Below are 25,722 nucleotides of genomic sequence, written 5' to 3' on the forward strand. Positions count from 1 at the left end.
ACCAAGCCCAAATCATCTAGGAATCAGTACTCCAGGGTCTTATTAGTACTTGTGCCAAAGTTGATGCTAGTAATGTGAGCAAATGCAACTTTGTACCTGTTTTAGTACAGGTATGTTTAGGCGGACACCTATATGTTTAGGCCATTTGGAGATATTTTGGCACCATCTTTGACCTTTGACCTTTCTCATGTATCAGATTTTTTTTTTTTTTTTTTTTTTTTTGATTTTTTTGAGTTGAGAGGAAATTTGGCGTTGAAACCGGACATGACACATTCTCCAGTTGGAGAAAACTGGATGTGACTTAGGCCGTGTTTACCGTCTCTGGGAAAAAATGGTGGCATCGTATAGCATGCAAAGTTGTGAAAAAAATGTGATATCGATGAAGAGAATTGATCGAGGTAAACTCTTTATATCACTTCGGATGCCCATCTGGGTCCGTGGATATAAAGAGGTTCAGGGGGTAGTGGTGGTCTAGTGGATAGTGAGTTGGACTTGTGATCGGAAGGTTGTGAGTTCAAATCCCGCCTGAAACCACACCACTACTAGTGTGCCCTTGAGTAAGGCACTTAGCCCTCAGTTACTCCAGGGGGAATGTCCCTGTAATTCGTAATTGTAAGTCGCTTTGGATAAAAGCGTCTGCTAAATGGCAAAATTAAATTAAATTAAATTAAATTAAATTATAAAATTAAATTATTAACTAACAAAGGCATGTACATACATAGAACATCTTACCTTAGAGCAGTGGTTCTCAACCTTTTTTGGGCCAGCGCCCCCCTGTCCATTATCCAGGCCTCTTACCGCCCCCCCATCAAAAAAAGTAGGCTTATTTTCTTCCCTAAACAGGGTTCGAGTTATAAGCTGATCTCTGTGGGGGTCTCCAAAATAACAGTGCGAAATGTTCTCATGCACGCGCGAATCATGCCCACACAGCGATGGGACTTACAAGTTTTAATTAGCTATAGGCAGTAGCGGATTAAGGTGGTCAGTGGCCCTAGGCTACTCCTTTGTGTGAGGACCCCCCGCCCCCATACACAAGCCTCCCCCCTCCACAAAATATACAACTCACGAGCACCCTGCACACACACACCACTCATAATGCTTTACCATAAAACACTTAAACACTTTAATAACACAATAACACAACAGTGTTAATAATGCAAAGAATAAAAAAAAGGTTCAGTGCATTCAGTTCTGTCTCTATTGCTCTCCTCTCCCGTTGTCTCTCTGTTACTGTCCTGTTGTCCGTCTCTCTGTTGCTCCCCTCAGCTCTAAATGACAGAAATTAATTAGCTAATTAGTTGGCATGTAAACATATAGTTAGGGTTGGGTACAGTTTGGGTTTTATTCGATACCGGTGACAAATCGATACTTTAAAAACGGTACCGGTACCGAAACATCATCCTCATCCTCATCCTCCTCCTCAAATACCAACATATCCTGACGCTACAGCTGCAGGCTACTCATTTCACCACATCAACAGCCCCACATGAAACAACAGCTATAAAAGCGATAGTCACACATGTATCTCGGCCAATAATTGTGTTATTTTTGCTATACAGAAGGAGCGAAAAATACATGTACACTAGGTTAGTAAAAAGTAAAAGGCACCTTACCTTTACGGAGACAAGATAGACCAAAGTGGTCTGTTTTCAGTAGGCTGCGGTCGCGGTCCTGGAACCCATGATGCTGACGTCCGAAGTCCTTTCTTTATCCAAGATTGGATGAACGGGAGAGGGTCAAAAAATGGCCTTTTTTTGGGCGGCATGGTAGCTACTGTATGTATATACTCCTGTATAGCTAATGAATGAATGTTTGCTTCTCAATAATAGGCTAGGTGCACGATCTCACTACTTCCTGAAAGGCAACTGGTATATGAACATATCCTGTCTCACTCTATTGGTTTAATTGATTAATCAGCTGTGCACTGTGTGTTCCAACGGTTTACCGCACAGCTGATTAATCAACCTTTTGCTGTTGCACAATATTCTACTGCGCCCCATGGTGTCTTGGTGGTGAAGTGCAGGCAGTCAAAGGCCTACTGTCATTCACAGGAGATTAATGGTGCGCGTAGCTCTTTTGGAAAACGTGTTTATTTTACAGTATTTATAATATAAATTAAATAATATTCATTACATTGACATTTTGATCAAATAATAGTTGTGGTAATGTATTATTAGCGACCCCCACAGATTTTTGATTTTACTGCCTTCATGGGAGCTCAGAGAGTCTCAGACCATCTCTATGGGAGCTCAGCTCCCATTGGCTCCCACATAACTCGAACCCTGTCCCTAAATATTGATGTTGACTAATATTCTGTGTTATATAATTTAAAAAGCATGTCACTGAATGCCACATAATAGATTGGATTTAACTGGGCAGTTGGAATATCATTATCATTAGTTTACCAGAGAGCAGAAAAGCCATGTGAATGTGAATAAAAATGCTGTTTCTGAGTGTTAAACAAACTCAGACAACATCAGAGAATACAAACAGACTGCTACGGAACAGCAGCAATTTCACACATGTCCGATGCAGAACAAACAGTAGGCTGCAGAACTGTACATTACAACTAACATTGTTAGTTTTTTTTTAAGTGTGCTGGTGTTGCATTTCTCCAAATTGCTGTTTTATGATGCTAATATTTATTCATTTTTGATTGGACTTTGGGGGGGGGGTGGTGGTGGTGTCACAATATGGCGGCAAACGCTAGGGGGCTATTATTTTAATATTTTATTTAGTATTCTATGGTATTATTTTCATAAACTGACCACTTCGAATTTCTCATATCAAAACATATCAAAACATAACAAAGTTCCAAAGTTCAGAGCTCTGCGCTCTAGGAGCGCTCAGAGATGGGCGCTCTGACTGAAAACACGGTTTTGTCCGAGCGAACTGACCGTTTGTGAATTTACGAACGTACCCGTAATAACACTGCTGACAGCTGATCAATACAAAAGATGCTGCAGCTGATGCGTTCGTTTCCAGGACATCACAAGAGGAGCAACATATCACACAAAAGCGATCGTATTTTAGTTTGCAAACACATCGCAATGCTAACCTCAGAATGGCACTAGGGATAACATCCACAACAACACTTAACAGTAATACATTTATGTAATATACTGTAATGAACCTGCGAGGGGAGGGGATATTCGTAGCTGATTTCTCTAGGTTCGATTATTGGTAAGCGACAGAGAACTTTCAGGACTGGTTTATTACAATCGCTTTTTTGAGATAGGTTGTTCCTGCTGTGATGTTCTGGTATGGTGGTATGGTATTAGCACTCATTTTAACTAAATTAAATAAGCTGTATATTGAAAGGAAGCGAACGAAGCGAACGCAACAATTACAATGAGCCCACAAACTGAAACATATGTCACTCAAGCATAGCCTACAAGGAAAACACTCATAGAAGTTGGGCATTGGCAGGCACGCGGGAAGGTATTTTGACTGGGGGTGCTGAGGTGCTGTCTATATACGCTACAGGGAAAAAAATTGCCAGGGAAAAAATTATAACGATTTCTCTCCCTCCCTCTCGCTGATTGCTCGTTCGCTCACACGCACACAGTGGCATAACGACGGGCCCCAATGCACGGGCAATAATAGTTAAGCACGCACGCATGCACCCACACACTACAAAGACGTAACGTTAAATATTTTACCAACAATGTGTTGGAATTTACAGTAATTTCCACTCAGCTCACAGTGTCCCACAATGTCCACAAACATGATATTGACCATTATTACAGACAGCACTCCATGTCGATTGGTATTGCATCTTAACGGAAGCCCTTCGCTGCCGAAGAATCGGATGGATCTGAATATCAGTTCTAATACGTTTCTGGCCGTCTGTTGCTCTTTCTCAACAACGTCCGACAGTAGAGCATTAATGGGAGTGTTGTTAAGCGAAGCAAGCAATCTCACCGATTCTGAATGTATGTCAGACATCTCGTGTTGGCTAAACTTACAAAAGCCTCCTACTGTAAATGCACTTGTCTTTCTGTCGTGGTGCCTTAACCCCTTCCCTATATAGCTTTACTGCAAGAGAAGCAAAGAACAGGGTCTCTTTCAGTGACATAATGCAACCATTTCCACCTGGTAAACCAGCTTTTTTTAAATGAAATGAAACTCGAATGTCTCTGTTCCAATTTTCCTCCCAGGAAAACGTATGTCTGGTCGACACGGCTCGTCAAACGGGGGTGGGGGTGGGGGTGTCAAGACTCGGATGTCAAGTCCCTAGCAAGATATGACCATGTGATCACTAACATTAAAACTAACAAACACATTTTTACATTTATTACAAAAAACACATTTATTTTTATTCCCAAAAGCAACAATAGTTATTATATTGTTTTAAATTATTGTTTGAATAATATTTTTATTTTTAAAATTCAGGCAGGAGGAGCTCCTTCTGCTTGCCGCTAGGGGGTGCTGCAGCACCCTCAGCACCCCCCTTCCCGCGTCCCTGGGCATTGGTCAACATGATGTTACAGATGGGATGAACCGGGGTTCTTTCTATCGTAGCATAGTATTGCAATTTCTGCACTGTACATGAACTGTCAAGATTCTTCTACAATGCAGCTTACCCAGACACATTGGAAACTATCAAAAGCTCTGCCTTTGCTAGCTGAGTTTTTAGCTTCATCTTCTTGATGACACTCTCACTTTTATTTTTGGGGCGCTGCGCTACGTGTGTCTGCATCACAGAGCCCGGCCAAGTTCAGAGCGCTCAGAGATGGGCACGTGTAGGGCTCTACGGCGCACTGCAACCAAACTAGCAGCTTTTTAGAAAAGGCTTCCCGCTCAGCCAATCACATTTCTACATGTCGTTCTATCAACCAATAGCAGCGGCCGTGGCTCGCATTAGGGCGGGACAGGCAGCCAGCAGGGTCGAACAGTCGACCGAAACACGGTTTGTCCGAGCGAACTGACCGTTCATCGTGTATCGACATTCAGCTATCGTGCATTTACGAATGTGCCCGTAATAACACAGCTGTTTTTCATGAGAAAAATACTTAATGCGCGAACGCCCCCCAAGAACACCTCAACGCCCCCCTTTTAAAAATATCTGTTCCAGCGCCCCCCGATGTTGGGTGTACAGGTTTGGGTGTACAGGTTTTTGCCCTTGCTTGCTTGCTTTGTGCCGGTGGTCCTTGGCCTCCCCTTGGGGACCGCTGGGTACTGGTAGGCAAACTGGCTAGTAGTCGCTCTATTGGTAGAGGGCTGCAAGGGAATTTTTCCTGGCTACATAGTATACAGGTTTTTACTTTTGCCTGCTCTGTCAGTATTGATTGATTGATTGACTGATTGACTGAACATTTTCATTGTGTGAAGCGCATTGAGTTGCATCTTGTAAGAAATGCGCTATACAAATACAATTTGATTTGATTTGATTTGATCTGGTGACAAAAAAACGAAATCAGATTTTTTTGGGTGTAAAAAACATTGAACGCAAAATTGAAGCCTTTGCACTTTGCGCCCACATCGCAGTTCGATGACGTCTCGTCACATATGTATTCTCCTTGAGCAGTCAACATCAACTATCAGCTATTTCGCTAGCGAAAACGAAAGCTAACTTATTTGCGAAACAGCGCCCCCGCCACCACGTCGGCGCAGTGCCGCTATTGCAGTTTTGTCGGAGGCGGCCGCCTCATAATTCTCTATGCAGGAAAAACCCTGCATATGCACTACCAAACGTGGTCCAATTGTAGAGAATGTTGGTCAAAAAGACAGAGAATGATGAGGGAAAGACACTGGATTAAAGAACTAAACACAATTTCACCCAGTGGTTTAAATGAAATATAAAAACGTACCTCTCATTTAATATGTACAGTCCAGTCCTGAAAAAAAATCTGTAAAGGAAATAAACACTTACCTGCGATCCGATAGAACCTGAAAAAAGGGTTAAAAATAAAATAAAAAATACAGTTAAAATGGGTGCTTACCTGGATACGTACTGAAATTCTGAAGCCGGAGATCCTTGGATTGTGGATGGTCAACGACATAATCTGAACAAAGATCTGAAAGAAGAGAAAAAAACTAAAAGATTAGTGTGCCCGTGCATTCTGCGAGCCTTCGGGCAAGCAGAGCCTTTTATTCCCCTAACCTAACCAGCCAGTGCCACAATCGACACCTACTTTCAGAAGTTGAACACTGATCATAAAAATATGTAATACATGTTAAAATTCCCTTTGGGGGAGACAAGTTTCAACTAATAAACAATTTTCAAAAACCTGAAAAAGTGGAACAATTGTAAGATATCTCCCAGGGAAACCTGCCTTATTGGGGAATGTGTTTGGGCGGGTAACACGTTATCATATTATTTGAAAAAGAGATTACCGGTTTTTGAGTTTTAGGTCTTTGTCCTGATTTTTTTTTTCTTTAATTTGGGTTCTTGTTCTAAAAATCTAAAAACATCGCTATCTAGTCACTGGGGATTACCCTATTAGGAAATACTCTCAGTTACTTGTCATACGACACAAAGCACTTACAAACCTGTAGCAATTAGTGTAGCCCCTCCCCCCTTGTTTCCTATATATATGGGTGTCTTTTTGTCATTCTGTTCATTTCCTCTGAAGAAGGCACAGTGTGCCGAAACTGTCAGGAGCGCTATTTTATTGTTTTAAACCTTTGAAAGTCCTTTGTCCACAACTTTTAACATAATATGAATATTATTCATTTTAAGGTCTGAGTAGACCTAAAATCAACATTTGTGGTTGTTTTTAAATCCTTGATGTGCTTTAGATCTCCAGTTTGGATATTATTCTGGTTAAACTCAATACTAGATCCCAGGGAAAACCTGGGCCCGGTTGGGCCAAGCAGACCCCTTATTTTTGGGTGTTTTGTGTTTTTTTGTGCAGTGAAAACAGACTCACCTGATACACGTGTGTGTTTGATTGAACATCGTTAAAAGCACAGAGTGTTGTTGTTTTACACAGTGTGGGTAGTGGGTTGGCCGTCTCCCACAGGAAGAACCTGGAAAAATAGTATTGAGAACCAGTTAAGGGTTTTGTTGATCAAAACCTCCAAACATTTTTTACTGACCAATTTAGCTGGGAGAAATAAAGTATATGTCATTAGGCACTTTTATTGTCCTGCGTTTGGTTTGTCTCCCCTTCCCTTAATAATTCTTACGTTTAAAAGCACTTAATTTGTTTATTCTCAAGCACTTCTTTTGTTTTTTCTTTTCATTGTTTGTGATTAGTGTTGACTTAACTCAGTTTGACTATCAACAACGGCTTTCGTCTATTTCCCCTATTGGGAAAGCATGAGGCCGGATGGCTCTAGTGTTGGGGCGGTGCGGTCGGGTCTTGGTGGAGGGCCAGAGGGGCCTGTGATTAGACTGGAGAAAAGGTTCTTCAAACTACTCCAGGCAGTACACCATGCTGAGGTGGTGGAAAGGGCAGAAAGGTCAGAAAGATTCCCGGTGGGAATGATGAAGCAAGTGCAAAAACTTACACAATTCATTAAACCATCATCACCAAACCTAGAAACATTAAGAAAAGTAAAACTCAATACGGATTTGTGGATGCAGAATAACCTGCAAATTCTTAAAGAGCATTATGATTCGGTTTTGGCATCGGGACTTCAGGGTATCTCCCCATTTGAACAGGTTGCATTAGATAAAGCCATTGCATATGGCAAGGCGAGATATATACATAGGCTAACAAGCCTGTCTATTGCAACTCTAACATCGCTCGTGGGGAGCGAACATGAGCCCACTGTGCAGGGAGAGGGCAGAGAGGCTCGGCTGGACCCTGTGGAGTGGCCGGAGCTGTTGCGGCCCAACCTGGGCCCTGATCCTAGCCTCGGCCCTGACCCTAACCTCAATCCTGACCCTAATCTTAACCTCAACCCCCATTATGATTCTGGCCCTAACCTGATCTCTGACCATAACCCTTACCCTAGGCCTGACCCTAACCCTAGGCCTGGCCCGAACCCTGGCCCTTAGCCTAACCCTAACCTTAACCTTAGGCCCAACCCTAACCCTAGGCCTAAACCTAACCCTGACCTTAACCCTAACCCTAACCCTAGGCCTAACCCTAACCTTAACCTTAACCTTAACCCTAACCTTAACCCTAACCTTAACCCTGAGCCTAACCTTAACCCTAAGCCTGGGCATAACCCTAACCCTGGCCCTAACCTTAACCCTAAGCCTGGGCCTTACCCTAACCCTGACCCTAACCTTAACCCTAAGCCTAGGCCTAACCCTAACCTTAACCCTTCCTCTCTCTCCTTGATTGTTTCCACCTCACCCAGCACATCAACTTCCCCACCCATGTAAAAGGCCACACACTCGACCTTGTCTGCTCTGCCTCCCTACCCATATCCAACCCCCACCCTCTTCCATTTCCACTCTCTGACCACCACTGCATCCTCTTCTCTGCCCCCCTGCCCCTACCGCGCTACCCCATCAAACGCACCATCTCTTTCCGTAACATAAAATCTGTCAACCCACTCACTCTATCTCAGTCCATATCTTCTGCCCTCCCCACTGACTCCACTCCCACCAACCCGGAAGACTATGCCACCATGCTCAACTCCATTCTCTCTGACTCCCTTGACTCACTGGCCCCCTTGAAAACCATCACTGTCTCCTTCACCACCTCCTCCCCCTGGTACACCCCTGAACTACGCACCATGAAACAGACCGGCCGCCAACTAGAAAGACTCCACAACAAAACCCACCTCACTGTCCATGCCGAAGCCTACAAGCACCATATCTCCTCCTACCGTGACGCACTCCAAGCTGCCAAATCTGCCTACTACTCCAACCTCATCAACACCACCAATCGAAACCCCGCACCCTCTTCTCCACTGTCAAGACACTACTCCAGCCCCCGGACAACAACACAACTTCCTCCCCTGATCTCTGCAACTCCTTTCTCCACGCCTTCAACAGCCAGATCTCCCACATCAACAGCTCACTGACTGCCTCCATCTCCAACTCCACCACCCCGCCCCCCCTGCTGTCATCTTCTCCCCTCCTGATTACCCTCCCCCTACTCCTCTCACTACTTTCTCCCCTGTCGACTCCTCCCTCATCACTACTATCATCAACGCCTCCAAAACAACCACCTGCTCCCTCGACCCCCTCCCTACCACCCTGACCAAGGCCTGCCTCCCTGCCCTCATCCCCCACCTCACTGCCCTCGTCAATCAGTCCCTATCCCAAGGCCACGTTCCCTCAAGCTACAAACTTGCCGCTGTCACCCCCATTCTCAAAAAGCCCACTCTTGACCCAGCCAACCTCTCCAACTACCGCCCCATCTCCAACCTACCATTCTTCTCCAAAACCCTAGAGCGCGCTGTCGCTGCCCAACTTCACTCCCACCTCCAATCCAACAAACTATACGAACCCCTTCAATCTGGCTTCCGCCCACATCACAGCACTGAAACAGCCCTGGTCAAAGTCATCAACGATCTCCTCACCTCCGCTGACTCAGGTGCCCTCAACATCCTAGTTCTACTAGACCTGAGCGCAGCCTTCGACACAGTGTCCCACTCCATCCTCCTTCAAAGGCTGCGCCAACTGGGTGTTGAGGGCACCGCCCTGGACTGGCTCACCTCCTACCTCACCAACAGACATCAGTTCATCTCCCTCTCCGGTCACACCTCCTCCTCCTCCTCTGTCACACAGGGGGTCCCACAAGGCTCAGTCCTCGGCCCCCTGCTCTTCCTCTGCTACACACTCCCCCTCGGTCACATCATCCGCCAATTCAACCTGGACTTCCACTGCTATGCCGACGACACCCAGATCTACATCACCACAAACTCCACCCAGAACCCACCCCTCACTCACATCGAAAACTGCATTTCAGCAATAAAAACCTGGCTCACACACAACTTCCTCAAACTCAACAGTGAAAAGACCAAAGTCATCCTCATCGGCACCAAATCCACCCTCAATAAAACCGGACCCATCACACTCACCATCGATGACACCACCATCACCCCCTCCCCCTGGCTCGCAACCTCGGCTTCATCCTGGACCCCACCCTCTCATTTGATCCCCACGTCAGCTCCATCGTCAAGACCTCCTACTTCCACCTCCGCAACATAGCAAAAATCAGACACTGCCTCTCCCCGTCCGCTGCTGAATCCCTCATCCACGCCTTCATCTCCTCCCGCCTTGACTACTGCAACTCCCTACTCACCGGCATCACCTCCCGCTCCCTCCATAGACTCCAGATGGCCCAAACTGCTGCACGCCTCCTTTCAAACACCCGCTCCCGTGACCACATCACTCCTGTCCTCCACTCTCTCCACTGGCTCCCCATCAAAGAACGCATCCAATTCAAAATCCTCATCCTCACATACAAAGCCCTCCATAGCCTGGCCCCCCCTTACCTGACTGACCTCCTTCTCCCCCACCGCCCTACCCGTACCCTCCGATCCTCATCCATTGTTCCCCTCACTGTCCCACCCTCAAAACTCAAAGGCTTCGGTCACTGTGCCTTTTCACGAGCTGCACCCCGCCTCTGGAACTCTCTCCCCCAACCACTCAGAGACTCACCCTCACTTCTCACTTTTAAATCCCACCTCAAAACCTACCTGTTCTCCCATGCCTACAGCCTCCCCTACCCCTAGCCATCTCCCCCATCCCGGCGCCCCCGCCCCCCCCCCCCCCCCCCTTGACACGCATACAACCTCCCCTACCCCTACCCATCTCCCCTAACCCTGCCACCCCCCTGATATGCATACAGCCTCCCCTACCCCTAACCACCTCCCCTGTCCCCCCCCCCCCTTTCCCCCCCCCCCGTTCGCTGACTCTGTGTTCCATGTTACTTGTTGTTTTTGTGTTTTCCGTATCCCCTATATTGTCAGCATCTTTGAGCCTCGGAAAAGCGCTATATAAATTCAATGAATTATTATTTATTATTATTAACCCTGAGCCTAACCTTAACCCTAGGCCTAACCCTAACCCTAACCCCAACCCTAACTCCAGTAAATCTGGCCCTGACCCTAATCCCAACCCTAACCTTAATGGTGACCCTAAACCCAACCCTAATTTTAACTCCAGCCCTAGTACTAATCCCAACTCCAACTCTAATCCTAATCATAACCCCAGCCCAAGCTCTCACTCTAACCCTAATCTGGGGGAGAATCCTAACCCTAAAAAGACCTTGACATCGGTAGCACAAGTGCACACCACAGGCCCCCCTGAAATGTTGGAAAGTAGCCTGGTCCTGCATCCAAATTTCAATTTGGAGTTTGAAGACTCTTATCAAGAGGGGCTGGAAAAGGAGCCTATGGAGAGTGAAAGGAACATGAGGGCAAAGGGAAGTGGGACATTCTGTTCAAATGTGGCGGTTGAGGGATTAGATCTAATATTTCCAGCCTCACAACCTGGCTGTGAAAGCGAGTACATACCTGTAATTACAGACACAAGACCTGACAAAGGGAAACAGTACTCAACAGTAACAGCAACGAGGTTGAGAGAACATCTACCTGGAAATAGAGAGGGTTTATTGATTGATTGATTGATTGAAAACTTTATTAGAAGATTTGCAGAAGTAGGTACATGAAAGTACATATTACATACAAGGTCAACTAACAGGATAAAAACCCAAGAAAGCCACTGGCTTATTTCAATTGGGGTCCTTGGGAGAAGAGAGAGGGGAAGCTGTGGGGAAAGAAAACTTACCTGCAACACCTAGGGGAAAGAAGGTGACGGATGTTGGATACTTACCTGGAATACCTGAGGGAGGACCTGGGGAAGAAATAGATCACTTATCAGAAATAGATCAGGAACAGGTTGAGGAATGGGCAGGAGGTTACTTACCAGAAATGGATCGGGGGGAACTGCAGAGGGTATGTCGACAACACCTGAGAGAAGGATGGCTAAGGGGAGAAAGTTGAACACCAAGGCTAATCAATCTAGGCCTTCTGGTGTACAGGAAGAGAGTAGAGATGTTACCATCTGCCCCATTGTGCAGAGACCCACCCGACATCAGAAGACCTTCCAGAAATTAGTCCACTGGTCACTGGAGGTGAGGAAGCCTGTACTAGTGGTGGGAGACTCCAATCTATCGAGAATCCCAAGATACAATTTCCCACTGGTACAAATAGACAGCTTCCCAGGGGCCCAAATACACCACCTAAAGGCTATACTGGATAAACTAGATCCGTGTCCTTTGACCCATAAGGTGGTGTTATCAGTGGGCTTGAACAACTGCCTCAGGGGAAACCTTTTGAGCACGACCCAAAAGCAATTCCAACAGCTAGTGTCAACAGCAAAGAGGATTTTTCCTCAGGCTGAAGTGTTCATTCCCCTGGTGCAATGTTCAAAGAAATTGACACCTCATGTGGGGGTCTTGGCGGACCAAAGGAATCAGTACCTCCAAGTCTCCTATAGAGTACTGAGGGGGATAGACGACAGCCAATTTAAGACTGAATCCAACGATCCAGTCCACTGGACAGCGGGGACTGCCAGTAAAATTCTAAATGAATGGATGGCTCAATTAAACTGAGAATGGGGGGACAGAGTGATTTTATCCCCAGAACTTCTAATGTCTTGAACCTAGCACTTACGTTTATGCCTGAAGAGGCAGAACTTACCCTTTTAGAGAGGGGCCTTTTATTTATTCCAAATCCACTGGCAAGTAGCAAACAGGACCTACAGAGGGACCTCCATAGTTTTCATAGACGTGTTAAATTATTGGACCACTTCAATTACACCCTGGATTCAGCCCGTGAACCATTCACCAAATCCTCACACTGGGAGCCTAAATGGGACTCGGTTTCCGAACCCATTAAAGAGTTGATAAGGGAGGATAAACAAGGGTTGGAGAGGGTTGATTTTAGAAGAATTACAAAACAAAACCTGTCGAAAGAAGAGAGAAAAGCATTAAAACAACAACAAAATAACTAGTGTTGTTCCGATACCGATACTAGTATCGGCATGGCCACCGATACGCACAAAAATGCTGGTATCGGTATCGGCGAGTACTAACATTTTTTTATTTTTAAAAAATAAATAAAAATGTAAGTACTAAAGTTATTTTGTTTGTAAATGTTCACTTGCTGTTGCACTACTACTACTACGACTGTTTTATATCTTAAATGGATATTGCACTGATTGGCATCTGTGAGAGCCACATTTCAGGTTTTATAAGGGGTTGATTTTCTTGTCACCATACCAGGTAGACAATAAAAAAAAGTTCTATAGCATTCACTCTCTGTTGGTATTTTTTCCTGTTTTACAAAGGTTTTGAGCAGTGCCAGACTAAGTGTTAGCAATAATTTTACATCGAGGTGAGTATGCGGCTCAAAAAACATGTTTTTTTGTTTTGTTTTTTCAAACGCCGTGGTATCGGATCGGTACTCTGTATCGGCAAGTACTGCACGGTCAGGTATCGGTATCGGTATCGGGATCAAAAAATGGTATCGGAACAACACTAAAAATAACCAAGATATAGTTATTAAACCTGCGGACAAGGGATCAAAAATTATTATTATGGATAAAAATCAATATTTAACAGAAGCAAATCGACAACTCAACAACAAGAAACACTACTTACCTTTAAGTGGGTCAATCCAAGTAGAGACGCAGCAAAAGATCAGGGCGATCCTGGAAAACCTATATGAGGAAAGAGTGATTTCAGCAAAACAAAAGGCCTACCTGTTTGGTGAGAACCCTCCACGCTGCCGAAAATTCTATCTTTTACCTAAAATCCATAAGGATCCAGCGACATGGACGGTTCCCCATCAGGTCCCTGTAGGCAGGCCAATTGTCTCAGACTATGGCAGTAAATCCTACAGGATTGCAGAGTTTATTGATTTCTTTCTTAATCCCCTTTCCCAGAAACACGATAGTTATATTAAGGACACTTATGATTTTGTAGAAAAAGTTAGAAAAATGGAGGTGCCAGATGGTTCTTTTTTGTTTTCGATTGATATCGACTCTTTATATACAAATATAGACACTCGGTTAGGCCTGAATGCAGTTAGGGAATTATTTAGAAGAAATCCGCACCCGAGGAGACCAGATGAGGCCCTTCTCATATTATTGGAGTTGGGTCTCACAAGGAATGACTTTGAGTTTGACTCTAAGTTTTATCTGCAGGTGCATGGGACTGCTATGGGGAAGAAGTTTGCTCCAGCCTATGCAAACATCTACATGGCAGATTGGGAGCAGACTGTCTTCCCCAAATGCGTCAAACTTCCAGATGTGTACATCAGATATCTGGATGACATTTTTGGAGTTTGGTCACACTCTGAGGCGGATTTCAGGGAATTTATAGCTGTGCTTAATGGCCACCATGAATCGATTACAGTGAAATATAATTTACAAAAACAAAAAATTGAGTTTTTGGATACTGAGGTCTATAATGAGGAGGGGGCTCGGAGGTTGGGAACGAGGGTGTTCTTCAAGCCGACGGACACTCATGCCCTACTGCACAAATCCAGTTACCACCCTAGACACACCTATAGGGGAATTGTAAAATCTCAATTAATAGGGTTCCATCGGATTTGTGCAGTGGAGGCGGATGTCCAGTCGGCAACCAGAACCCTCTTCCAAGCCCTGCTACCCAGGGGATATAGCAGGACTTTCCTCCGGACCATCAAAGCTGAGGTCCAGCTAAACTTTAGTAGGGGGGATAGACCTGCAAAAGAAGGGGACAATTGCAGGATAATTCCTTTTGTTTCCACGTTCTCCCCATCCTCGATGGAACTTAATAAAATGATTAAAATCCAATGTAAAAGGACTCAAGATATCGTCGAACCGCTGGTGGATTTTAAAATCATTGCAGCCTTTAGGAGGAATACAAATATACAAGATTTGCTAGTACATGCAGCATTAAAAATTGATAAACAAGATAAACTAAAAAGACATTTAAAAACACCAAAATACATTACGAACATATATACAGACAAAGGGGCTCCAATCTGGAATGTTCTGGGTTTGGAGTCCTCAAACCTGGTATATGGAATAAAATGTGGGGTCTGTTCTAAATGGTACATTGGTGAAACTAAGAACAAACTTTGTGAACGTTTAAAACAGCACCTTTACAGGGTAAATCGTATTGAGGAATCCACCCTACTGTACGAACATTTTAGAGATCATGGTAGGGAGAATCTCCTGATTGTAGGCCTGGAATCTGGAACCTGTTGGTCAAAAAGACAGAGAATGATGAGGGAAAGACACTGGATTAAAGAACTAAACACAATTTCACCCAGTGGTTTAAATGACATATAAAAACTTACCTCTCATTTAATATGTACACTGAAAAAAAAAGTATTTTGAATTTACTTGATTTTAATGTGCACATCAGGCTGACGTAATCAAAGATGGCGCCGACCATGGCTGCTATGTTGCTACAGCTTGTTGTGTTCCTTCTGTTCTGTGTCTCTGTGTCCTGCCTAACGTCGTACACAAGCGACGTTCTACAGCACATGAGGGGTTTAACCCCACCGGACATCTTCCCCAAACTACTCACCCGTTCCACGGACATTCTGGATATGCTTGTGAGGGGGACCGCGTTTTTCGCCAGAGCTGTGAGGTGGATCAGAAGGCAGCGAGGTCGGAGAGCTGGCTGTTTGGTTCGCCTTCGGCGGAGAGGAACGCGACCACCACTCCCGGGCATATTCCTGAGCAACGTGAACTCCCTCTAAAATAAAATGGATGAACTCCGGTGTCTCGTTGCAAGGAACAGCGACTTCCACTCCTCGGCTGTCTTCGCGTTCACGGAGACGCACCTATCTCCATCTGTCCCCGACGAGGCGGTGGAGCTAGAGGGATTCTCCGCGTTCCGGGCTGACAGAGACTTCGAGGCGGTGAGCAAGTGTAGGGGTGGGGGGTTAATGTTCTTTGTTAACGTGCGCTGGAGTTCCGAGGTGACAGTGCTCCACAAACACTGTTCCACGGCTATAGAATCCCTATTCATCCTCTGCCGTCCTTTTTATTCCCCCCGTGAGTTCAGCTCATTCATTCTCGCGTGTGTCTACATTCCACCTGATGCGGACGTCACCGCAGCAGTAGACACACTGGCAGAGCAATTGATGAGTGTGGAACGTAATTACCCGGACAGTTTTGTTGTTGTTTTGGGGGATTTTAACCAGGCTAATCTTAGCCGGGCGCTCCCCAAATACAGGCAGCAAGTCACGTGTCCCACCAGGGGGGTGAACACTCTGGACCATTGCTACTGTACAGCTCGTCAAGCCTACCATTCTGTCCCCCGTGCTGCACTGGGCTACAGTGACCACATCCTCATACACCTGATCCCTCGCTACAGGCAGAGGTTAAAACTCTCTAAACCTGTTGTACGGCGATTCAGGGTGTGGTCCAGTGAGGCATGTGAGCGACTCTGCGCCTGGTTGGAGAGTGCAGGCTGTGACCAGGACTTGGTGGAGTGGGCGGGGCCAGAGGCTGGTAACAATCTGGATGTATACACAGACACTGTTACATCATTTATCAGCCTTGGCGAGGAGGTGTGTGTCCCCCTCCGCTCCAGGAAGTCCTTCAACAACGACAAGCCCTGGTTTTCATCCCAACTCAGGCGTCTGAGGTCAGAGAAGGAGGTGGCTAGGCGCAGTGGGGACGTGGACCGGGTCAAGCAGGCCAAGTACAGGTTCGCCAAAGCGGTGAAGGAGGCGAAGCATCGCTTTTCGGAGAAGCTGCAGAAACAGCTCTCTGAGGGGGATTCCGCCTCCGTCTGGAAAGGCCTAAAGACCATCACCAACTACAAACCCAGGTCCCCGCTGATGTCCGACAACCTCCCCCTCGCTAACGAGCTGAACGAGTTCTATTGTAGGTTTGAGAAAGAGAGGTTCCCCCCCACCCCCGCCCTCTCCCTCCACACCCCCCGGCTACAACCACCACCCCCGTCCCCCAGGGGGGCCAATGTCCCTCCTGCTACCCCCACCCTCCCCCCTCCCCCCCCCCCTCCCTCCCCCCTCCTCACCCGCCCCGCCCACCCCCACCCCCCTTTCCCCACCCCCTCTCTCTGTCACAGTGCGAGAGGTAAACAGACTGTTTAAGAGGCAGAATCCCCGGAAGGCAGCTGGTCCGGATTCTGTCTCTCCCTCTGTCTTGAAGCACTGCGCCGACCAGCTGGCCCCGGTGTTCACCAACATCTTCAACGCCTCGCTGGAGCTGTGTCACGTCCCAGCGTGCTTCAAGGCATCAACCATCATCCCCGTCCCCAAGAAGGCCAAGGTCACAGGCCTCAACGACTACAGACCCGTCGCTCTGACCTCCGTCGTCATGAAGGTCCTGGAGCGCCTTGTCCTGGCCTACCTGAAGCTCATCACGGATCCTGTGCTGGACCCCCTGCAGTTCGCGTACAGAGCCAATAGATCCACGGAGGACGCCGTGAACATGGCTCTGCACTACGTACTAGAACACCTAGACACTGCAGGCAACTACGCCAGGATCCTGTTCGTGGACTTCAGCTCGGCCTTCAACACGATCCTCCCACACATCCTGGAGCACCAGCTATCCCTGCTGCAGGTGCCGGTCTCCACCTGCAGGTGGATCACGGACTTCCTGACTGACAGGTCTCAGCGGGTGAAGCTGGGGAAGAGCATTTCCAGCTCCAGGACCACCAGCACGGGCTCCCCGCAGGGCTGCGTCCTGTCTCCAGCACTATTCTCCCTCTACACCAACAGCTGTGTCTCCCGCCACCCCTCGGTCAAGCTCCTGAAGTTTGCAGACGACACCACCCTGGTGGGCCTCATCTCCGGGGGGGACGAATCTGCCTACAGGGGTGAGATCGAGGGGCTGCAGAGATGGTGCAGTTTAAACAATCTGGAGCTAAATGCTCTAAAAACAGTGGAGATGGTGGTGGACTTCCGAAGGAAAGCAGCCCTGCCCCCTCCCATCACGCTGGGAGGTACCCCGGTGGCCTCCGTGGAGTCATGCCGCTTTCTAGGCATGACCATCTCCCGGGACCTAAAGTGGGAGCAGAACACCGAGGTCCTCACAAAGAAGGCCCAGAAGAGGATGTTCTTCCTCCGGCAGCTGAGGAAACTCAGGCTGCCGAGGTCCATGATGGTCCAGTTCTACACGGCCATCATAGAATCCATCCTCACCCACTCCATCATCACCTGGTTCCCTGCTGCAACGACCAAGGACAAGGCCAAGTTGCAGCGGGTGCGACGTTCAGCAGAGAGGGTGATCGGCTGTCCCTTGCCCTCCCTCAACTCCCTGCATGACACCAGGGCTCTGAGGAGGGCAAGGAAGATCATGGCTGACCCCTTCCACCCCGGCCACGGCCTCCTCACCCTGCTTCCCTCTGGAAGAAGGTTGCGGCTGCCTAAGGCACTTAAGGCCCGCCACAGGCTCAGCTTCTACCCCTCAGCCGCCAGGCTGTTAAATGACTCTGGCTTCCCCCCCCCCCCCCCCGCCCCCAAGTCTGCCCAGGACTGAACTGGACTCACTGTAAAAAACTCTGCACTGCACTTTACTTTATACCGCACTATCCAATGCACTGTTGTCTGTCCTGTGTTGTTGTTGTGTTGTCCTGTTTTTTGATATGTGAAAAAAGTATAAACGCACTTGCTGTGGTGACGAAGCAAATTCCAATATGTGTAATGCATAGTGGCAATAAACGTTATCTCAATCTCAATCTCAATCTCAATCTCAATATGGGCAACTGATGTAATTATTTCTTGTCAAACCAAAGTATCTCATTCAGATCAGTCCCACATGATCAGAATATGGGCAACTGATGTAATTATTTCTTGTCAAACCAAAGTATCTCATTCACATTAGACTGCTTAAAATAATTATGTTGATGCAACATAATATTTGTCAGTTATTGTAATATCAATGTATTGTGTAATGTTTAAGTAATTTCATCTTGTCCACAGTACCTGATTTTCAACTCTAACACCAACTTGATTTCTTAATGCCAAATTATTCAAAGGTATTTTGTAACTTTAAAGCAATTTCATTATGTCCCTGGTAGCCAAGTTAGGTCAGTAAATCAAACTTGATTTGTTAAAGTTAATTCTATACAAATGTATTGTAGACATCGGTTCTGTTTAAGTGTGTGCAAATACAAAATAATAAATGTAAAATAACTGATTTGCATTGATGAAAAAAGGCAGAGTCAGTTCTGTACAAAAACTTGCTACATTTATTTTTGTAACACATTTTAACAGGTCAATCATGAGAAAAAAGTTAGCCAAAAAAGTGCACGAGAGAGAGAGACAGCAGGAGAGTAACAGGAATTGAGTAACAGGAATTGCTCTATAATGGACTACATGTCTCTGACTTTCACTGAGAGCCTGTTTTTTAACACGTCACAATCATGAAAAAAAAGTGCAAATAGACAAATACAAAATATTGTGAACTGGTACCACAAACAGTGCATTAACAAGAGCAAATACAATACTGCAGCTGTTTTTAAAGTGATGTTCAGAGAAAGACAGAGGATTTGCTCTATAATGGACGATGCACGAGCGAGAGAGAGGGGGTACAGGCTCTATAATAGAGAATGAACTGAGCACCAAATGTCCAACAAGAGTGTAACAGGAATTGCTCTATAATGGACTACATGTAACAATCACGGCACTAAAACACGTCACAATCATGTAAGAAAGTGCAAATAGCCAAATACTAAATATTGTGAACTGGTACCACAAACAGTGCATTAACAAAGCAAATACAATACTGCATCTGTTTTTAAAGTCTCTGACTTTCACTGAAGGAGCCTGTTTTTTAGAGTGAGTGCTTTGTTTGAAAGTTTACGTCCTTCCAGTTCCATGAAGATCTTTTGGACTACCTCAAAAGTGTAGCGGAGGTCAGCAGGGTAGCTGAGGTTCAGGGCATACATCAGTCCGAACAGCATAGCAGCAGCTAATGCTACATTATCCAGATCTTGCAATACCTTGACGCCTTCAAGGACAATTCCAATGTCCTGTGGTTCATCACTTGAAGCATGTTCTTTAAGAACATAAATCCCCACAGTGGTGTCTTCTAAGGCCTCGTTGATGGCGTTTTCATCCATGCCCTGTACAAAACAGACGAAGGTAAGTAAATAAAGGTAGGTAAATAAGACCTATTAACCAAGCCCTATCAAGAAAATAATAAATAAATATTAAATTGGGCAGAAAGTGATAAGGTAGACAGATAAGGTAAGGTGAAAGTTAAAATCAATTAATCGTTTCAGCCCAAGTGACCCACGTGATCAAGTAGGAAAACAAGAGAAGAGTGGAAGATAAAGGGAAAAGATAAGCACTGATTCATGTACATACCACATATTCCTGCACAAGGGTTTCTGGATCTTCACCCATGTAGATAGAGACTCCCTTCAGGATGCACTCTCGTCCAGCATTTACATCATCACTCTGAAAGGACATTTTCTTGATTAGTGTCTTAATTCAGCCCCTGTGCTTTATTTTAAAGTCAACTACTGATGTAAACAGTCATATGGGTACATATTTCTCTGAGAATATAACACCAGTGATTCTTACGATGGTACAAGCCTTGCTGTGAGCTCCAAATCATGTAGGAAGGAGATTGACAGGAAAGAGAAAGAAAGAGGAGGTCGACAAATTACATAAAGATAAGAGGAAAAGTAAAACCTGAGACATAGATGCACAAATAGTGGAAGGGGGGAAAAAAAGACTCATGGCCTCCCTGGCTTTCCATACATGGTGTATGCCTTTCTTGCCAATACATTTTGTAGCAAATAAAACATTCTATGTGCATGGATCAAGGACTTCCTGACCGACCGCCCCCAGAGGGTGCGGGTGGGCTCCCACACCTCCACAGCCCTCAGACTCAGCACTGGGTCCCCCCAGGGCTGCGTGCTAAGCCCCATCCTCTACAACCTCTACACCTACGCTGCATCTCGGGGGGGGACGAGGCGGCGTACAGGGATGAGGTAGAGCAACTGAGCAAGCTGTGCAAGGTTAACAACCTGCTGCTGAACAAGTCAAAGACCCAGGAAATCATCGTGGACTTCAGGAGGAAAAAGTCTGAGATCCAGCCCCTGCTCATCGACGGAGAGAGCGTGGAGAGAGTCTCAGCCCTCCGATTCCTGGGGGTGCACATACAGGATGACCTGTCCTGGAAGAACAACACAGCAGCCACCATCAAGAAGGCACAACAGCGGCTCTACTTCCTGAGAGTCCTCAGGAAGGAACACAACAAGCAGGAGATAATGGTGGCCTACTACCGCGGCGCAGTGGAGAGCATCCTCACCTACGGCATCTGCAACTGGTTCTCCAGCTGCACAACCGCGGAGAGAAATGCGCTACAGAGAGTCGTGAGAACAGCCCAGAAGATCACCGGCGCCCCCCTCCCCTCTCTGGAAGAGCTGAACAACACACGCTGTCTCAGGAAGGCCTCCAAGATCTCCAGAGACCCAACCCACCCTGGGTACGAACACTTTGCCCGGCTGCCCTCGAAAAGGCGGTACAGGACCATGGCCGCAAGGACAAACAGACTGAAGCACAGCTTCTACCCCAGGGCCATCCAGGCCCTGAACACAGCAAAGACCTAGGTTCTGGGCCCTGGTCAGTCTGGACGGATTGATGGCAGCTGCTGGACTGAAAAAATCAGCTGCAGTGCTGAGGCACAAATATGTACATTTCAAGCCTGCAAACTGCGACACTTCAAATGAATGTGCAATAACACTATGTGCAATATGACAACCCTAGTCGTCTATCTGTACAGTATAGTATAGTGGATAGTGTACATAGCCTTTATTTATGTAAACCAGCTCCTTCCCTTCTTGTGTGTTTTTTAGTTTTTTAGTTTTTTTTTCTTTCCTAGCACAAGGGGAGCCACCCCTCCTAAATTTCGTTGTTTGGTACCTGTACTATAGCAATGACAATAAAGACCATTCATTCATTCATTCATTCATTCTACAATTAAGCAGTAACAGACTTGATGTTATGCTTTACCGTGGTTATTGGCACGGCTGAGGTGCGGTTATAGGCACAATGCAAAGTGGAGTGCCACCATCTGAGTCAGGTTAGTAATGCTCCATCACATGTTTTAAATCTATTACACAGTGAATCTTAAACTGAAGCTTGACTTTAAAGCAACCCAACGTAAGTTTCATGTAGTTCTTTCACTTGTAACTCGGGCTGTGGGGGTGCTAGAGACGGGAGCCAATTTGTGCTCCTAAGTCCCCTGAAGACGTACAAACAAACTGCACGTTGATACGACCTTCCTAGCTGGAGATATGGCCGCACTTCACAAAAACCTCAACAACAACAAAATGGCGCAAATTAAAGCGCAATCGCAATATCTGTCAGAATAATCACAATTAGATTGTTTGCCCAAATCGTGCAGCCCTAGTATGTATGTATATATATATGTGTGTGTGTGTGTGTATGTATGTATGTATGTGTGTATGTATGTATGTATGTATGTATGTATGTAAGTATTGTGGCGTCCCTCTCACTGAGACCGGGGAAAAGTGCACACACAAGCCAGAGACGACACAAAACAGGAGGAACAGTTAGCCACTCTAGGCGTATTTTATTAACAGAAAAAAGAACAAGGGCAATAAGGCCAGCTTAAGGGTTCTCGCCGTTACTCAAACTCAGAGGGGGGTGTTAGAAGGATAGCCGGGGGGCTCTGCAGGCGTCCTCTCCGGCTGTCGGGGCCTCTCCACTAGAATGCGCCCGACTGGTGCTATGGAGATAGCATACAACACATTAATAAAGACACTCTGAAATAAGTTGCCGCTCCACGGCTCTCACCCTACGCCACGGTCTGGGTAGGGGTTCGTCGTCTGCCTAGTTTCCGGCTGTCGGGGCCTCTCCACTAGGCTGCGCCCGACTGGTGTCTCTGGGATAGCTGTGGGTAGGAGGTGGGCCAGAGGTGGCTCCGTGGGGGCAGTCGTTTGGTGTCCCGTCACTCTAGTCTCCGGCTGTCGGGGCCTCTCCACTACAGTCAGAGGACCTCGGTCTGGCAGCAGAACAGAACAGTTAATGACATTAAACATAGATACAGTGCCATAGTCCAGCTCTCACCCCAACGTGCGTGCCTCGGCCGCCCCCTTGTCTGCTGGTTTCTGCCCTCTTTATGTCTCCTGTGAGTTTGTTTCTCCACTGCAGCTCTGCTCATTGGGGAATGCAGGGCAGCTGTGCATAGCTGTGGGGTTTCCCTGCATCTCCTCTGCCCAGGGGCTGGAATGGGCGCTGTCCATGGTGCTGAGTTTTACCTGCAGCTACTCGGCCCTGAGGCCAGAATGGGCGCTGTCCACGGTGCTGAGTCTCACCCTCGGTCTCAGTCAAGAGAGGGACGCCACAATACGCAAACACACGCATGCACGCACGCCCACACATAAACAAACAAACATACATACATCAACCATGCTTACACACTAACCTCTCCACTCTGACTTTAACCTCATTGACATCCATTTGTAGTCTCTGTATCGTCTGTGAGGGGAGACAAACAGACTGAATACCTGTGTCACATCCCTCAACACACACTGTCTGTGGGCTCAAAGCTAAGAACACAGACACAGAGATTGGAGGGACAGAGAGAATGAAATATGCAGGCCTTTCACCTCAGAAACCAGTTTCTGCTGGTGTTCCCTTTGCTTTAGTAGTTTGATCTCTTTCAGTTCCAAAGCAGAGTTAATGTCAGTAGTTCCATCCTGTCAAGAAGGTTTAGGGTTTTAAGAAGTCTCCATTGCAAGGAACACACATAATCACATATTAGGCAAGAGAAGATAGAGGAGGTGTTAAAAAGCACGATCCACCCTATTCTATCAAGACTAAATCAAATCAAATCAAGCTTTATTTGTATAGCGCATTTCTCAAGCTGCGACCCAATGCGCATTACATAATGACAGCAGGCAAAAGTAAAAACCTGTACACTGTGTAGCCAGGAAAATTCCCTTGCAGCCCTCTACTCATAGAACGACTACTACCAGTTTGCCTACCAGCACACAGCGGCGGACCCCAAACCTCTCCCCCGGGGGGCCCCGGCCGCCCCACACACCCGACCCGCCCCACCACTAGCACACCCGGCCCCGCCAAGCAAGCACAGACCATAATAGCCCCGCACCAGGCTAGCCAAGCAGGTGCCCCAGCGGCGGAACAGACCAGGCACGCGGAGCGGCCAGGGGCCCCCGAGGAGAGGCCCGAAGACCACCGGCGCATAGCAAGCAAGCAAGGGCGAAAAACCTGTACACCATGTATCCAGGAAAAGTTCCCGGCATATTGTCAGCGTACACACTCTCCATAAATTTAGAGTTATTTCTGCATCGTTCTGCATCCAGCATGGGCACAGATCCTGGTACTGGCACTGGTACAGCCTGGTACTTCAGCACCCAGGTACTCTTTCCTGCCAACAGAGAATCTCAAGCGCAGTTATGATGCAACAATAACAACAATACAACCTGGTGGTGGTCCAGGTACAGCCTGGTGCCAGTTCTGGTACTGGTCTAGGTGCTACTGGCAGCTATCAGTGCCCCATCAGCACCCAGGTCCTCTTTCCTGTCAAGACTAGCCAAGGGTTTTCCCTGATCACATGACCTGACCAGGTAAAACTCTTGGCCCTTGTACAGTGATAGGCTATAGCCATGTCTTACCATAGTACAGTGGTAGGTTATAACCATGTCTTACCTTAGCGCTGGGAGCCACAGGGATGAGAGATGTGTGTGGGACAGATAGCGGGTAGTGGGTCATAGAGAAGTTCTGAGTCAGGACGGTCAACATGGGGAACAAGTACCAAAAGCCTGGAGGACAGGGAGAGACACACAGGCTCTGGTCAGAAACAACCCTTCAGGGGATCTCAGAGGATTCCATATGTAAACCAATATGGGGGTTGCTCCTTGATCCTCTCATCGACTTGGTGGAATGAATTTTCACAATCTTTCTTAATACCTATTCAATCCTTCCATATCTACACAAGTGTCTAGGGGTATAACGGCTCAGACATGTGATTCCAGAATGTAAAGGGTGTGATGTCACACTGACCCATGGTAAAGAGGAGGAGGAGGACGTGCAGGATGGCCTTCCTCACTCCATTGGTGAACAATGGACCAGCTGCAGGGGAGAGAGAAGAATGGGTTGAAGCTAATCTAAAATAATACACATTAAGAACAAAGGAGGTAGAAAATACACACACACACACACACACTCTCACTCACACACACACACTCACACACACACACACACACACACACACACACACACACACACACACACACACTCTCTCACTCACACACACAGACAGAAACACTCTTATTTACTTGGTGCAGCAGGAGGCGACAGGCCCAAGCCTAAAAAGGAGGAAATACAAAACATTGTAAGTTCCTCTGTATTTCTGACCTCTAAATATTATTATTATAGTTTGCTCCTTACCAGAATCACACACACACACACACACACACACACTCATTGTAAATGCTTCATTTATGTCCACATAAATGTACAATATCTAAAAGACATAAATACTATCAGTGCATTTTGACATTATGAAAACAGTCAGTTACAATAGTGCTGCATTGACAACCAGTTATTCTACACATAGGATGTTATTCACACCAAATGATAACAGTGGATTGACATACAGTATCAATACTGTAAAACAGACAGTATAAAGCTCATGGGTACAAGAAGCACTGCCTTCTCCATATTGAGCGGCTACCAATAATAGCAGATACTGAACAATACTTTTCTAACTGTTTGGCCCTTCTCTTAGATAGACCAGCCATTTGAAGGCCTCTGACAACAAGCTTGTGAACATGGCCCAGGCTGCCAAATATGAAAACTAAACGTTTACATCTGTAACCCAGT

Source organism: Nansenia antarctica (genome assembly GCF_963989245.1).
Source record: "Nansenia antarctica genome assembly, chromosome: 6".
Lineage (NCBI taxonomy): Eukaryota > Metazoa > Chordata > Actinopteri > Argentiniformes > Microstomatidae > Nansenia > Nansenia antarctica.